The sequence below is a fragment of the Sesamum indicum genome, unplaced genomic scaffold (genome assembly GCF_000512975.1).
Source record: "Sesamum indicum cultivar Zhongzhi No. 13 unplaced genomic scaffold, S_indicum_v1.0 scaffold00143, whole genome shotgun sequence".
In the NCBI taxonomy this organism is placed as follows: Eukaryota; Viridiplantae; Streptophyta; class Magnoliopsida; order Lamiales; family Pedaliaceae; genus Sesamum; species Sesamum indicum.
Genome location: NW_011628060.1, coordinates 390,328 through 400,041, shown reverse-complemented (window position 1 = coordinate 400,041; position 9,714 = coordinate 390,328).

Below are 9,714 nucleotides of genomic sequence, written 5' to 3'. Positions count from 1 at the left end.
GTATAGCGCGTGGACCTATTCTTCAACAGTCAGACACCTCAAAGTCTATTCCTGAAAGAAAATGTCAGCAGGGGAATGAGCCTGCCACTCAGTAAGCAAATAACCAGTCCTATCTATATATGCATGTCAACCATAGCCCAAACAAGATAAATAAGCAACACGAATGGAATACAATCAATTTAATTCCAACATAATCAACTTTATTACCCCACATGACTATCTCGTAATAAGACAACTAACCAAACTCCATTTTTCCTAGTTTGCTTACCAGAAGGTGATATTGTGTTTTTCCCACCAACTCAGTCTCACCGTTATATAAATTTAAGTGAATCCCCTTGACAGCCGGCTCATCAATCTCATTTCGCACATAGCTGTTTCATTTCGCACATAGCATTTTCTTTTCGCACATAGCATCGCATCAAAGCTCTTTTCATTGCGCACATAGCATTTTCTTTTCGCACATAGCACTTTCTTTTCGCACATAGCATTTTCAACACGTCAAGGGGTATTCACACCACAATTATATTCAATTTCCACCACTCCCTCATTTCCACATATCACCATTCTTGTAAGCAACTAGTAACGTAAAATAATATATCAACACATCAAACAACAAACATAATATTTCAACGTACTTAGTCATTCCATGAACACATTATCGTCAATCAAATTACATCATTCACCACTCATATATATTTTCAGATAAATCAAAGTCAGCATGAACCACAAAATCATATAACAGTAATACCACAAATAAAGAGGACATATATAGATAATACTAATTATTTACTTACCTCAACCTCACAACATTTCTTTCTACCCAATCGCTAATTGTCAGTCCTTTCACCTCACCCCCGTATCCTATAATGAGTTATACCACATACAGTTAATATATCGAGAATATCATAATTTCTTTGAAATACAATATTAAATATTATTCGTACAATTTTTAATAATTCTTTAATATTCCACTTCTATCGAAGTACAAATCTTCGTTTTTCGTCTTTATTAACATACCATTTATTAAATATAATTTTCAGAATATTTCTATGAATTTCCTATCAATTTCTCGCTATTATACACTTTAATTGAACAATAATACATAGGATTACATATTTAGTTAATCATTCCGATGGAATTGTACAGATTAGCTATAGTAATATTCAAATCTAATAAATTTAATAATCTAATTAACCAACGATATCATTTTTATATCCGCTTTGGTATTTAAGATTCTTTAATATTCCATTTCTATCGAAGTACAAATCTTCGTTTTTCCTCTTTATTAACATACCATTTATTAAATATAATTTTCAGAATATTTCTATGAATTTCCTATCAATTTCTCGCTATTATACACTTTAATTGAACAATAATACATAGGATTACATATTTAGTTAATCATTCCGATGGAATTGTACAGATTAGCTATAGTAATATTCAAATCTAATAAATTTAATAATCTAATTTACTAACGACATCATTTTTATATCCAATTCGATATTTAATTTGACACTATTTTAAATAGCCAAACTCGTAAAATACTCCGATTAAATAGTGCATCACTTAGTATAAACAACATTTAGTAAATGGACTAATTAAATAATATAATTATATAAATTAATAAAATTATAATTATAATTTCATGCCTCCGTTTTCTCGTTTGGCCGAAGGAAGAAATTGCAATTTAGAATGTGTGTTGTGTGTGTAATTGTGTATGTGTGTGTGAATGTATGTGTACAATCAACAAATTGAAAGAAAAGAAAGAGAGAGTGAGGCGGTGGGGTGGTGGCCCCCACCTCCCACTCTCAAGTCTCTCTCTCCTGCTATATGTATATATATATACTTATTATTTTTATATATAATATTATTATTTTATTTATTTAATTAAACTTTTCTCAAAATACCATTTACGTCCTTTCTAATTTTCTTAATTAGAATAAATTGTCCAAAAATATTATAACGAACTCCAATTCAATCCGTTCAAATTTTATTATATTCTAATTATAACCCATAATTTATGTACTAATTAACTAAGTTTCATAAAAATTTACCAATTAATCCGCCAATTATATATTATAATTTTGGGGCGTCACACTAGGTACATTTATTCTTCTACAAGGTAAGTCTTCTTAATTCCAAATCAAGAAGATGACTGAAATTGCACTTTCTAAATTTGCAATTTGCTAGCCAATAATTTTGTTCCATAGAATTTTCACATATGTGCTCAATTGGGGTATGTTGGCAGATTCTTATGACTAAAAATACAAGGCTCAATGAATTTTTAATTAAATCCAATTTCAATAAAAATCCAACCAATTTTAGATAATATGTATTTAATCTAAAGCCTACATTGCCTTCAGTAACTAATAAGGTCTAACTTATTAAATAATGAGGACATGCCCAATATAAATTAATCTCATTAATTTATCCTTGGGCCTTCCATCCAATGGATCTCTCATTTGGAAGTAATCCAATTACTTGGCACTTAAATCGAAATTAATTCCTTGTTCTTTCCCGAAGATTTGTATGTGACTCTGTAGGTTCACCTTTTAGCTAGACTTGGGTTAGCGTTCAATACTATTATTAATTAAATCTAACTTAATTAATAATTCTTAATTAACCTTTAATCAAGAAAGTCCGTGACCATGGGTGGCCATCTAGCAACGGTCCATAGCACTAGAGATTATGTGAATATACATGTGAACATTTAGGCTCTCGAGTCCATACGGGTATGGTCCTTCGTTCTACCGTCTCTTGGCCTTAGTCTAGGGCATGGAATTGGACACCAGTTTTCATACTAGACTATGCATTTATGCTTTAATACTTAGGACCGAGCTACGCTTAATTGATGTGTTGAAATCGATGACAAAAAAGCCAATTGGGATTGGCAGATTAGGGAATTGTTCAAGAAATCTTTATTTAAGTAATATTGTCTTGACGAATATGGAAAGTATTCATCTTTGGTGCATGTGTCTGTTGTGCTTACCAATTATGTTAAGCATTGCTTTGACGTCACAATAGAGGCCGACAGACCATTTAACAACCCATGTATTTGGGTTGCGCATTGGATGGCGGCTATGAAACCATCTTCTGAGGGTTGGTCTGAAACGTTCAAGTCGAGGACCTCGAGACTGGGCATCGAGAGTCCTACTGAGACTTGTACTAAGTATTGCATTCATTGGACGAGTGCGCATTTCATCGGTGATAGACGTTGGATATCTATGCAATTTCAAGGGATTAGTTGATAAGGTGGTTAACTGACTGAACTGATTCGCGGGGATCATCATTTGGAAGGCTTAAAGGCTTGGTTGGTATGAATCAAAACCCCGATCTCGATAGTACGGCAGTAGTCCTCAGACTTGAGGTATCACGACAACCACGTGCATATGATGATTGTATCTTGGATCTGCGCACGAGGTGATTGTGTCACAGACATGATCATCATAAGACTTGTCTAGTGCAGTTGGGGTATGTCGCAAGGATGATGAGTTCCAAGTAGAGGATCCTTCCCCTATCACTATGTGACAGAGGTATCTGCACTGGGAGATGCGCAGGCAGCGCGCGCTGCAAGGCTGACAGCCGACAGCTGGGCCGTTTTTGTGCCATTTTTTGAAAATTTGATTTTATGGATTTTTTTAATTATTTAGGATAAAATTGAATTTTTCTACAATTAAAATTTCATAATTAATTGGATTTATTTTGTGCATTGGATGCACATATTTTTCGATCATCCTTTTAACTGGAAATTTTAGGCTTGTGCTTTCTTCGTATAATTTATTTTCTGGTATTGGATATCATGGATTATAATATTACATGGGATGTAAATTGTGTAATGTATGGATGGATGATCATGGAGCCCACGACCTTTTGAATGTTTATGTTTATGGTTCGACTCATATGCCCTTGTAATATTTTCTTCTCTCTCCCTCTCGTTTTTAGTCTTGGAATAATAAGGCTTGCTATTGATAGGAACACCGAAGGAGTCCAATAAGCAAAAAAAAATCATGATCCAGTGGATCAAGATTAACCATTGGAAGTGGGCCAATGACAAGAGAAAGGTTGAAGAGAATGCAAGAAGTAATTCAAGCTCAATCCAACTTAGTCTTTGCTAATGGGATCAAGTCACAATCGGAGGCCCAATATGTGAGCTCAATTTTATTAATTCAAGCCCAATTAAGCCCACAATAGGAGCCCAACTTGTCCAAGTGCAGTCATGTGGTCAAAAGAGACCTTTCAACTACATTTAAAATGCATTTATACACCAATTTTCGGATTCACATGGTCATGCATGGGTTTTACTCATTTTTGACCAAGAATGCTTAGGTTTTAGTCATTTTTAACCAAGTATTGAATGTACATGGACCAAGGAGTCACTTTGGGATATGAAAGGTTAATTTAGAAGTGTTTTAGGCCTATAAAAGGCACATACCAACCATGCATGCGGGATACAATCGAATTATTCAAGAAGTGATCTAAGTTTATCAAATATTGAGTGTTCTCTTATTTTGGAGACTTATATACTTGTTTTAGCTTTGGTGAAACCTTTGCTTTGTCAATCTAGTCTATTAGATTGGTGATCCAAATTCACAAAGCCTCCAATTCGTGCTCGACTCAAGTGTGTTGTAGTGTAGTTTGGTTTACTCGTGCTCGTGGTTGGTTGAATGTTCTAAGTAGTAGGTCACGATCATATAACGTGGTTGGCTATTTATATTTCTCAGGTCACAGACCACTTCATCCATTTCTAACCTATGCCGTAAGGTCGGGCCACCCATGGTAGATACCATATCATGTGGTATCAAAGCCTAAGTTGATACGGTAGGCTTTCTTTATTTCGTTTGATTTACCTTGAATCTTTCGTCTACCACCACAATCTTCCGTACCCCCCCCCCCCTTTTTTCCCCCCCCCCCATTGTTATATAAAAACAAATGAAAAAAAAGAAAAAAAACAGCAAAAAGAAAAGCTAAAAAAAAAGGGAGAGCAACCAAAAAAAAAAGAAACAAAACAAAAAAAAATCATTCATCACTTTATTTTACTTCGCTATTATTTTTGTAAGTCAATTGATCTTCATTTCCCCAGTTGTATCGAACTTCTTTAGACCATTCTCTAGCTATGGGTGAGTGTGAAGCGTCCATACACACATACTTGGTTGAGTAAAGAATTGGCATTTGTTTTTGAATCACTAGATAAAGCATTGAGTTTCACAGGAGAATAGATTAGAGAGTGTTAAGTGAAGTGAGACTATCATTGAGGGCCAAAAGTGTGAGCCTATTAAGTGAGGAGTGAAACACGAGGGGAAAAATAAAGAGAGAAAAAAAGAGTGTGGCAAGAATTTGATGTGGTTCCTATAAAAAAAAATATTTTACTACATGGAAGAAAATAGAGATAAAGGAGTTAGAAAGTGATGTGATGACAACAACTCGGGACAAACGATGCAAGGTGGGTCGATGCATTCCATATGCAAGCCTTAGTGAGCCACTTTGAGAAGTTGCTTGACCGTAAACTAGAAGGACTTCATGAAAGATTGGATCAAGTAGAGTATCAAGTAGCCGGTCCAAGAGCTACAAATCAAAGACATGCTCTAAATCCACGTCCTCAAGCCCCTATTTATAATGGGTATTTGGAGGATCCAAGCGATGCAGAAGAATATGAGGACATTTGGCCAAGAGATAGACCGAGATGACCTAGAGAAGAAGACAATGGCCTAGGAGGAGTTAAGGTCGCCATTCCTTCATTTAAAAAGAGTGATCCCGAAGTGTATTTGGAGTGGGAGATGCGTGTCGAGCAAATCTTTTCACGCCACAACTACTCATAGAGTAAAAAGGTAAAATTCGCAGCCTTGAGTTTACTGATTATGCTCTTGTTTGGTGGGATCAGATGCAAAAGGAAGGGGTTAGGAATGGTGAACATCCCATAACAACATGGGAAGAGATTAGAGCAATCATTAGGAGAAGGTTTGTTCCATCCTATTATCGTCGTGAGCTTCACAACCATCTCCAACGTCTTACTCAAGGTTCTAAAAGTGTTGATGAGTACTACAAGGAGATGGAGATTTCCATGATTCGAACTAATATTATAGTGGACAATGAAGCAACTATGGCTCGTTTCTTGCATGGGCTCAATCGGGATATCGTTGATGTTGTGGAGATGCACCACTATGTGAACTTAAAGAGATGGTACACCAAGCCATCAAGGTGGAACAACAACTCAAGCGAAGAGGACTTCTAACTCGTCGGCATTCGGTCCATGGAAGAACAACCCCAAGAAAGACAACCCTTCTACATCAAGATTCAAGCAGGTAGATCCTAAACGTGGTGACAAAGTTGCTGCCAAAAAGGTACAACTCGAACCCAATTCTTCAAGAAATCGTGATATAAATTGTTTCAAGTGCCAAGAAGAGGACACATAGCAAGTGAGTGTCCTAACCGACGTACAATGATCTTCAACAATCATGGAGGGTTGGAAACCGAGGAAGAAATCACCGATAAAGAAGAGTCATCACAAGAAGATGGTGATGAAGAGTATGCCGAAGAAGGAGAATTGCTTGTTACTAGAAGAACGCTTAGTGCCCAGATGCTGGAGGAAGATAATTGCCAAAGATAAAACTTGTTCCATACATGCTGCCAAGTTCATGGAAAGGTATGTAGTATGATTATTGATGGTGGTAGTTGTTGCAATGTGGCAAGTACTGAATTAGTTCAAAAATTAAGTTTACATACTATCAATCACCACCGCCAACATAAGCTTCAATGGTTGAGTGAGTGTGGAGAGCTGAAGGTGACCAAGCAAGTAAAGGTATTGTTTTCAATTGGAAGATATAAGGATGAGGTTTTATGTGATGTTGTACAATGAAAGCATGCCACATACTGTTGGGAAGACCATGGCAGTTTGATAGGCATGTAAAACATGATGGATCCCAAAATCGTTACTCTTTTATGCTTCGAGGAGAATCAATAACTCTTAATTCGATGCTACCAAAACAGATTTTCCAAGATCAGATCTTCAGAGAAAAGAAAAGAGTGTGTGAGAAAAGGAAAAACAAAGGAAAAGAAGAAAGTGAAAATGAGAGTAAAAAAAGAATAAAAGATTCAAAAGAGGGAGAAAAAGAAAGCAAAGTTACGAGAGGAAAGAAAAGGAGATGGAAAAAGAAGAGAAAGAGAGTTTACTAGTTGCTAAGAAGAGTGAAATCAAGGAAGCTTTGTTTTCTCGACAAAATCTCATACTACTTGTGTACAAAGAGGCAATGTTGAATTCTAACGACCTAACCTCTTCTTTACCTAGTGTTGTTACATCTCTTTTTGCAGGATTATGAAGGTGTCTTTCCGGATGAGATGCCACCAGGTTTGCCACCCATTCGAGGGCTAGAACATCAAATTCACTTCATTCCGGGAGCATCCTTGCCAAACCGCCCAGCATACCGTACTAATCCTCAAGAGACCAAAGAGATTCATAGGCAAATCCAAGAATGGATGGCCAAAGGTTATGTGAGGGAGAGCCTTAGTCCTTGTGCAGTTCTGGTGTTGCTCGTGCCTAAGAAGGATGGCACATGGCGGATGTGTGTTGATTGTCGAGCCATTAACAATATAAAGATAAGATATCGCCACTCTATTCCTAGGATATGCTTGATGAGTTAAATGGTTCAACTATCTTTTCTAAAATTGATTTAAAAAGTGGTTATCATCAAATTAGAATAAAAGAAGGAGATGAGCGGAAAACCGCTTTCAAAACAAAGCATGGGCTTTATGAGTGGTTAGTTAAGCCATTTGGACTTAACAGTGAACCTAGCAAATTTATGAGATTGATGAATTTTTTTTTAGTGCATTTATAGGCAAATTTGTGGTAGTGTACTTTTATAACATCCTTGTTTATACTAGGACTTTGGAAGAGCATGTAACACATTTAAAACAAGTCCTAGAGGTTCTAAGAAAGGAAAGGTTGTTTGGAAACTTGAAAAAGTGTGACTTTTGCACTAACAAAGTTGTTTTCCTTGGTTTTGTTGTGAGTGGTGAAGGAACCACGGTTGATGAAGAAAAGGTCAAAGCTATTCGAGATTGGCCAACCCCCACCACTATTGGAGAAGTGAGGAGCTTTCACGGCCTTGAAAGCTTTTATAGACGATTTGTTAAGGACTTTAGCACCATGGCAGCCCCACTGAACGAGTTAACCAAAAAGAATGTTCCATTCAAGTGGGGAAACACACAAGAGAAAGCCTTCCAAGCTATAAAAGAGAAGCTTACCCATGCACCTTTTGTAGCCCTTCCCGACTTTGGTAAGACTTTTGAAATTAAATTTGATACAAGTGGGATTGGCATAGGAGGAGTTCTTATGCAAGGAGGTAGACCGGTTGCATATTTCAGTGAGAAACTAAGTGGGTTGACACTTAACTACCCTACATATGACAAGGAGCTTTATGCATTGGTTAGAGTATTGGAAACCTGGCAACATTATTTGTGAACAAAAGAGTTTGTAATATATTCTGATCATGAAGCAATCAAGTATATTAAAAGTCAAAGCAAGCTTAGCATCGACATGCAAAGTGGGTAGAGTTTATTGAATCATTTCCATATATGATCAAGCACATGAAAGCTAAGGAGAACATTGTTGCTGATACACTTTCAAGAAGATATGTTTTACTTTCAATAATGGATGCTAAAATTCTTGGTTTTGAGTTCATCAAAGATTTGTATACTGATGATGTTGATTTTGGTAAAGTGTTTGGAAATTGTAGCCAAGCGTTGGATGGGACAAATTCTATTTGCATGATGGATTTTTATTTTCAGTCAACCAGCTTTATGTTCCTAATTTCTGTTCGTTCATTATTGTTAAAGGAAGCACATTCTAGGGGTTTGATGGGTCATTTTGGTATTTCTAAGACTTTGGGGGTCTTGAGCGAACACCTTTATTGGCTAAAGATGCGTAGAGATGTTGAGAAGTTTGTGAGAAAATGCATAGTTTGTCATAAGGCAAAGTCAAAGTTTAATCTCCATGGATTGTACATGCCCCTCCCTATTCCTAGTTTACCTTGGGAAGATATTTCAATGAACTTTGCTTTGGGATAACCTAGGTCTAAGAGGGGGAGAGATTCTATTTTTGTTGTTGTAGATAGGTTTTCCACAATGGCACACTTTATAGCATGCCATAAAGTTGATGATGCCTCTAATATTGCTAATCTTTTCTTTTAGGAAATTGTGAGGCTTCATGGTATGCCAAGGACTATAGTGTCCGATCGAGATGCCAAGTTGCTTAGCTACTTTTGAAAAACTTTGTGGAGCAAACTTGGACCTAAATTGCTTTTCTCTACTACTTACCATCCCCAAACCGATGGGCAAACTGAGGTGGTCAATAGGACACTTTCGGCATTGTTGGGAACAAATGTGAAGAAGAACTTAAGAAGTTGGGAAAAGTGTCTACCACATATCGAGTTTGCTTACAATAGGGTTGTCCATTCCACTACTACGTTTTCACCCTTTCAAATTATTTATGGTTTTAATCCTCTTGCACCTATTGATTTAATGCTCTAGCCTTTGCAGGAGAGAGTAAATATCGATGGAAAGAAACGTGTTGAATTTGTCAAGCAAATCCATGAAAAGGTCAAAAGTAATATTGAGAGGAGGACTCAACAATACATAAATCGAGCGAACAAGGGAAGGAAACCAGTCATTTTTTGAACCGGGAGACTTAGTATGGTTGCATCTTAGAACAAAGAGGTTTCC